Source organism: Lolium rigidum, chromosome 5 (assembly GCF_022539505.1).
Source record: "Lolium rigidum isolate FL_2022 chromosome 5, APGP_CSIRO_Lrig_0.1, whole genome shotgun sequence".
NCBI lineage: Eukaryota > Viridiplantae > Streptophyta > Magnoliopsida > Poales > Poaceae > Lolium > Lolium rigidum.
Window position 1 is genome coordinate 154,949,034 of NC_061512.1, and position 8,603 is coordinate 154,957,636.

The window sequence follows — 8,603 nt, forward strand, 5'->3', positions numbered from 1 at the left end:
TCAACATAAAGTAATATAACAAGTGCAATAAGTAAACATGTAAGAATCAGTGCACACAGTTGACACAAGTGTTTGCTTCTAAGATAGAAAGAAGTAGGTAAACTGACTCAACATAAAGTAAAAGAAAGGCTCTTCGCAGAGGGAAGCATGGATTACTCATGTGCTAGAGCTTTTTATTTTGAAAACATAGAAACAATTTTGTCAACGGTAGTAATAATTCATATGTGTTATGCATAAAACTTCCTACAAGTTGCAAGCCTCATGCATCGAATACCAATAGTGTTCGCACCTTGTCCTAATTAGCTCGGATTTCCATGGATTATCATTGCGTTACATATGTTTCAACCAAGTGTCACAAAGGGGTACCTCTATGCCGCCTGTACAAAGGTCCAAGGAGATAAATCGCATTTGATTTCTCGGTTTTAATAGATCTCAACTTGAGGACATCCATACCGGGACAACATAGAAAACAGATAATGAACTCCTCTTTAATACTTAAGCATTCAACAACAGATAATATTCTCATAAGAGATTGAGGATTAATGTCCAAACTGAAAACTTCCACCATGATACATGGCTTTGGTTGGCGGCCCAAAGTTCTTCTCTTACAATATGCATACTCAAACCATTTAATCATGATAAATCACCCTTACTTCAGACAAGACGAACATGCATAGCAACTCACATGACATTCAACAAAGGTGTAAAAAGTTGATGGCGTCCCCAGAAACATGGTTACCGCTCAACAAGCAACTTATAAGAACTAAGATATATAGCAACATATTCATCACCACAATAGTTTTTAAGCTATTTTCCCATGAGCTATGTATTGTAAAGACAAAGGAATGAAATTTTAAAGGTAGCACGCAAGCAATTTACTTTGGAATGGCAGAAAATACCACATATAGGTAGTTATGGTGGACACAAATGGCATGAGTTTTGGCTCAAGGTGTTTGGATGCACGAGAAGCATTTCCTCTCAAGACAAGGCTTTGGCTAGCAAGGGTGTTTGAAGCAAACACAAGTATGAACCAAGATAAAGCAAAAACTTACACAAGAACATATTGCAAGCATTATAAGACTCTACACTCGTCTTCCTTGTTGTTCAAACACTTTTACCGGAAAATATCTAGACCTTAGAGAGACCAATCATGCAAACCAAATTTCAACAAGCTCTACGGTAGTTCTCCACTAATAGATTTAAACTACATGATGCAAGAGCTTAAACATGATCTATGAGAGCTCAGAACAATTGCCAAGTATCAAATTATTCAAGATAATATACCATTTACCACATGAAGCATTTTCTGTTTCCAACGAAATAGCAATCAACGAAGCGGTTTTCAACCTTCGCCATGAACATTAAAGTAAAGCTAAGAACACAAGTGTTCAATATGAAAAGGCGGAGCGTGTCTCTCTCCAATACAAGGATTGTTGGGATCCGAATTTATTCAAACAAAAACAAAAATAAAAACAAACAGACGCTCCAAGTAAAGAACATAAGATGTGACGGAATAAAAATATAGTTTTACTAGAAGTGACCTGATAAGTTGTCGATGAAGAAGGGGATGCCTTGGGCATCCCCAAGCTTAGATGCTTGAGTATTCTTAAAATATGCAGGGATGAACCACGGGGGCATCCCCAAGCTTAGACTTTTCACTCTTCTTGATCATATCATATCATCCTCCTCTCTTGACCCTTGAAAACTTCCTCCACACCAAACTTAAAGCAATCTCATTAGAGGGTTAGTGCATAATAAAAATTCACATGTTTAGAGAGGACACAATCATTCTTAACACTTCTGGACATTACCCAAGGCTACTGAAATTTAATGGAGCAAAGAAATCCAATCAAACACAGTAAAAGAGGCAATGCAAAATAAAAGGCAGAATCTGTCAAAACAGAACAGTCCGTAAAGAGGATTTTTTCTGAGGCACTTAGCTTGCTCAGATGGAAAAACTCAAAATTAATGAAAGTTGCGTACGTATCTGAGGATCATGCATGAATTTTTGCTGATTTTTTTGATTCTTCTACAGAGAGAAGGACGCAAATTCGTGACAGACAGCAAATCTGTTTCTGCGCAGAAATCCAAATCTAGTATCAACCTTCTATTAGAGACTTTACTTGGCACAAAAATGAAGTAAACATGATAAGGAGAGGTTGCTACAGTAGTAACAACTTCCAAGACACAACAAAATAGTAGCAAAATAAAAACATGGGTTATCTCCCAAGAAGTGCTTTCTTTATAGCCATTAAGATGGGCTCAGTAATTTTAATGATGTTCTCGCAAGAAATAAGAGTTGAAGCAAAAGAGAGCATCAAGAAGCAAATTCAAAACACATTTAAGCCTAACCCACTTCCTATGCATAGGAATCTTGTACACAAATAAATTCATGAAGAATAAAGTGACAAGCATAGTAAGATAAAACAAGAGTAACTTTAAAAGTTTCAGCATATAGAGAGGTGTTTTAGTACCATGAAAATTTCTACAACCATATTCTCATAATAATTTCCAGTAACATCATGAACAAACTCAACAATATGAATATCACATGAAACATTCTTATCATGAGCTACATGCATAAAGTTATTACTCTCCATATAAGCATAGTCATTACTATTAATTATAGTGGGAGCAAATTCAATAAGATAGCTATCATTATTATTCTCATCACCATAATCATCATATATAGGAGGCATATTGTAATCATAATTAATTTTCTCATCAATAGTAGGTGGACTGAAAATAGGATAGTCATCATTGTAATCATCATATATAGGAGGTAAAGTATCATCAAAGTAAATTTTCTCCTCCATGCTTGGGGGACTAAAAATATCATGCTCCTCAAAACCAGTTCCCCAAGCTTAGAATTTTCCATACCATTAGCAACAATGGTGTTCAAAGCATTCATACTAATAACATTGCCATTAGCATGCATATAAAGCTCCATAGGTTTTTAAATTTTCTCTTCAAACACCTCATGTCCTAACTCAAGATAAATATTATAAAGATCTCTAATATTTTTGTTGTTTTCCATTAAGCCTAACTAGTGAAAATAAAAACAAGAGACAAAAAGATATAATTGCATAATCTAAAGGAGATAGCTTCGAGCACTCACACACCGGCAACAGTGCTAGGAAATAGCTTAGTAGTCGAAGGATGTGAATACCTTTTACCTTACCTCCCGGGCAACGGCGCCAGAAAATAGCTTGATGTCTACTCACGCTTCTATTCCTGTAGACAGTGTTGGGCCTCCAAGAGCAGAGGTTTGTAGAACAGCAGCAAGTTTCCCTTAAGTGGATCACCCAAGGTTTATTGAACTCAGGGAGGTAGAGTTCAAAGATAGTCCTCTCAAGCAACCCTGCAATTAAGATACAAGAAGTCTCTTGTGTCCCCAACACACCTAATACACTTGTCAGATGTATAGGTGCACTAGTTCGGCGAATAGATAGTGAAATACAAGTAATATGGATGAATATGAGTGGTAATAACAATCTGAAATAAATATGGCAGCAAGCAAACATGTAACAGAACTTGTTGGAAACGGTGTTCCAATGCTTAGAAACAAGGCCTAGGGATCATACTTTCACTAGTGGACACTCTCAACAATGATCACATAATAAATAAATAACTTCTCCTCACTTGTGCTACTTTCAAACACTCTCTTGTTGGATAACAAACACCATTCATTGTGTAGGGCTACAAGAGCTCCCTCAAGCCGGAATAAACAAGCTCCACAACATCTGGAGTTCATATTAAAGTAACCTCTAGAGTGCATAATAGACCGTTGCAATTTAGACCGAGTACTAACATAGCATACACACTATCACCAATAGCTATGAAAGGGGGAATAGATCACATCAATACTATCATAGTAATAGTTAACTCCATAATCTACAAGAGATTACAATCCTAACCTACGCCAAGTACTACATGATGCACACACTGTCACCTTTACATCATGGAGGAGGAATAGACTACTTTAATAACATCACTACAGTAGCACATAGATTAATAGTGATACAAAGCTCATGATCACATAAAGATCACACCATGGGAGAGAGAGATGAACCACATAGCTACCGGTAGAGCCGTCAGCCTCGGGGGAGAACTACTCCCTCCTCATCATGGGAGACAGCAGCGGCGATGAAGATGGCGGTGGTGTCGATGGAGATGGATTTCGGGGGCAATTTCCCGTCCCGGCGGCGTGCCGGAACAAAGACTTCTGTCCCCCGAACTTGGCTTCGCGATGGCGGCGGCTGCGTAACTTTTCTCGTCCTGTGGCTTATTGATTTAGGGTTTTCGCGACGGGGAGACTTTATAGGCGGAAGGGCGGCCTCGGAGGGGTCCTGTCAACACCCGGATTTTTAAGTCCGGATGCCTATTATGTCATACATCGCAATCCCAGGAATATTGTTGTTGCGAGGCATAATAGTTAAGTATCACAGTCACCATTCATTACAACTCATAAAGTCTTACAAATTGGAATCACATGATCCATATTACACAAATAGTTAATCTAATGATCAACGAACTGATCAACGAACAAACACAAGTTCATAGCGGAAGCGTAAGATACGACCGACTCTATAGTCCACAGGCCAACGCTTGACGTTAGCGGACTCCTAGTTGTTGCGCACTTCCTGCTGACCGTCCTCCTCGTACCGCTGCTCCTCTTCATAGTCTGGCCATTTGAATAGCCAGGGACACAGCCGTGAGTACTTTATGTACTCGCAAACTAATACTAGTGTAAGTGCTAACATTTCTAGCATTGGGTGCTAAGCTCTAGTTCATTTGCATAAAGCCAATTTTAGTTCACAAGTATTTGCTAAAGACTTATTCATGTGCTAACTAACTCAAGTGGGAACATTAGTGTCATTCCCACAACTCTGTTGTGTTTTCAATATATTCAATTCACCATTCACCATTCATATCATCAATCATGATCAAATTCTAATACTGGAAACTGTATGGCCTTTCCAACCGTCCGTAACCGTGGACATGGCTATTCGAATAGATTTACACTCTGCAGAGGTTGCACACTTGTGCCACAACATTTGATTTCATCCGTCGGGATTTCCCGAATCATCGTAACACAAGCACGCGGATCATCAACCATAACCTTTCATTTACTAACCCTAGTATGAGCACCTCTCCCCATGAGCTTGGCCTCCCAGTGAAGACCAACCGTCAACCTCGGGAACCGCACAGGGCTTGGCCGTACAATTCACTTCACATCATTTCTCAAGAACGGAGGCAGCCTCGGCATAACCCCTATGATGTGTGTTCGTAGGGAACTCATACTAAGATACATAAACTTCTAGTTAAGCCCTTACCCATAATCAGGTATTGTGGGGGTACTCAATAATTGGAAAGGTATCGCATCCAAACCAATACTAGTTTTTAATCAAAAATCACCATCTTCTCTTGGTCATATTCACCTTCAAAAGTCATTTCATTATTTCACCACACATGTTCCCATCTAGAGTAGTCATGATTAATTTAGCACTAGCATCTAAGGATGAGGGGTGCTAAGTAATTTGCCTTGCTCCTAGGCTAACTTTGATACTCTTGTACTAATCTAACATTAACCCTATTGAATTATGAAACAATAGTACAAAATAACAGTAAGTACAACTTAAAAATAAAACTGGGAATTAGGCTCATAATATAAAGTAAATGGGTGGTGCTTGGCTCAGGATGAGCTAGCACTTTGCAAGAGTATTATCTTGCCTTGGTTGGGAAACTGGTCAAAGTGGTCTTCTTCTCCTTGACAGTAGACCTCCTCCTCCTCCGGATACTCCTCGGTACTAGCGTCTAAAATACGAATACGGGGTACACAATCATCATACCAAACAATTTACTAAACTAGGCACACTCATGAGTTACACACTTTAAACTAACATCACATATTCTTATTTAGTTGGGGAATGTGTTCTTTTCATTATTTAAGAAAAATAATTTCCTCTCATATTACTTTTACTTATTCAGAGATATAACTTCCTCTCATTATCTTATTAAGATTTAATTTCTCTCATGCATAATATGTGACCTAGGTTGAACAAGGCCAACCTCTTCACACTTAACATTTTAAGAAAATGATTTAAATGAGGTGAGTACCTCATACCATTTAATTCTAACATGGTAATGATTTAATATCATCAACAAACCATATGAGATTTTTATGACCAGAGTCTTCACCTCATATTGGATTGCTCATGACAAGATTTAAATGGAAGAAAATATTCCCATATGATTTATTAATATTTTGGGACAATATCCTTGACTAGAAATAGCCATAAAATCCTTTAATTTAACTAGGCCATGGTCATACACAGTAAGCATGGCATATTTTTGTAGAAACAATTAGTATAAGTGAAATGTGAATTATAGGAGTTGGAATTAACTTAAAAGCATGTTTGGTTGATTTTTAATAATTATTCTAATGCAGAAAAGTCCCTGCCTTGATTATTTTCTTATTTAAATTCTATAATAGATCTAGGGTTCAATCTAGTGGCATAGTATAGATAATTTCCTAAGGTTTCCAAATATATAAAGTTTGTAAAATTTGACTGAGTAGATTTGTCTCTATTAATTTTCAAAGTTTGCATCAGATTGTATATTCTATTTCTCTGAGAAATTCAAATTTGAACTGTTGGGCTCGCGCGGGAAAAGCTACTGGGCTGCACAGGGGAGAGAGAGGTGGGCCGGCCCAGTTCTGCGTCCAGCGCAGCGGGCCGTCTGACTGGCGGGGGCCACGCGTCAGCGAGATTTACTCACCGAACCGGTACGGGGAAGGAGAGGCGTTGGATCAGGCGATGATCCAACGGCTGGAGGTTGTCGTCGTCGACGGCGAGAAGCAGAGGCGAGCGCGGCGGAGGTAGGGGGTCGGAGCGGCCGTCGGAGCTCCGGCGAGCGTCGGAGGGGTGCGCCGCGATGTTGTCGAAGATGGGGAAGCGCCTGGAAGCAGTTGCGTCGTCGGGGGAGGTCTCCTTCTCCGGCGAGCTTCGGCTACTGGCGGCGGCGGCGAGCTAGCAATTGGGACGGTGTGGTGGCTAAACGGTGAAATTGAGGGGTCGAGGAGAGCTGTGAGGATGAGTGGAGGCGAATGGTGTGCTCAGTTCGTTGGGAGGGGTCCTCCTTTTATAGCAACGAAGGGTGGCCGTGGCGCTCGGCGAGGGTCGTCGACGGCGTCGTCGTTCCAGGGCTGCGAAGAGGCAAGGGATGGGCGCGGCGCGTTGCTGGTGTCCTGGCGATGCTGACGAGCGTGATCGTGGCGCGGCAGGGGGTCTGTGGCGCTGGCGCGCTTGATGGGAGGGCTCGGGCCATGGCGGGCTGCCGTGGATGCTCGCGTCACCTGCGGCGTTCCCGCGGGCCCTTGAGCGTGTCCAGGAGGGGCAGTGTGGTGTCACGCGTCGGCCGGCGCTGATAGCAAGGGCGGAGGTGGCGCAGAGGCTCCGGTCCACTGGCGCTCTGGCGCGTCCAGGGTCGACGCCATGCGCGCTCTGGCGCAGCGTGTGCACGCCTGGGCGTCACTGGGCGCGTCAATGCTCGCGTGTGTGTGCGTGGCCTTGGTCAAGGGGGTGCACGGGCGTGTCCAGGGAGGTGAGAGGAAGAGAGGAGACATGGCGGTGCAGGCTAGAATCGACCAGGGAGAGGGATGGCATGGTGTGGCCATGCCATGCCACGGCATGGTCATGCCATTGTCATCCAGGGCAAGTGGTGGAGGGGCACTGGTGCTGATGGATGTGTTGAGGTGAGAGGGGAGTGCCAGGGTTGCAGGGGTGCTCAGGTTGGACCAAGTCCATGGTAAAAATTCAGTATGGGCTCAAATGTAAACCTTGCCTGCAAGGTGTTTGTGATAATGCCCGCAAGAAAAATATTTTCGAATTTTGCAAATCTTTTTGGTGGGTTGTAATAATATATTAAATAGAGTATATTGGTGGTGGTGGTGGTCAAAATGGCATTGAAATGCAAAATCACATTTTGCATATGATCTTGCATATGTGAGTTTGTCCCAACTTTGCATGCTTCTCATTTGAAATTGGTACCTAATTTGGGGTGGTGGTTTTGGGCAAAGTTGTAGTGCTTGATGTTGTCTTGGATGAGGTGAAAAGATTTGACCAAGTGTAGAAGTGAAAAGTGAAAATACAGGGGCTCAAAGTGAGTACCAGATTATAAATGTCACATATGACCATATCACATGTGAGCTCATATTTATCTCAATTTTGATTTGAAAGTTGTTTGATGGTTTCCAAAGTTGTTAATAAAGGTTTAGTATCCATTTACACCTAATGGTGCAAACCAAAATGGTCTCTAACAAAGATTTGTAAAAATGGCCTAAGCCTTATGTGTGTGTGAGATTGATTTTTATTATTTCTTTTCTCCTTTCTTTTTATTTGACTTTGGATGATCAAGTGATCATTGCTAGGGTTTTAGAGTGAGAGAGAACACATAAGCAAGCATCATGGCAATTGCACACTCAAAATAATTAATAAGGTGATCTACATGCATAAACCTATATGATGAGAAAAAAAGTTTTTGTTAACCCTAATTTTTGGGTTCTTGAATCTCTCTCTTGTTCATTTAATTGAAATTTGGGA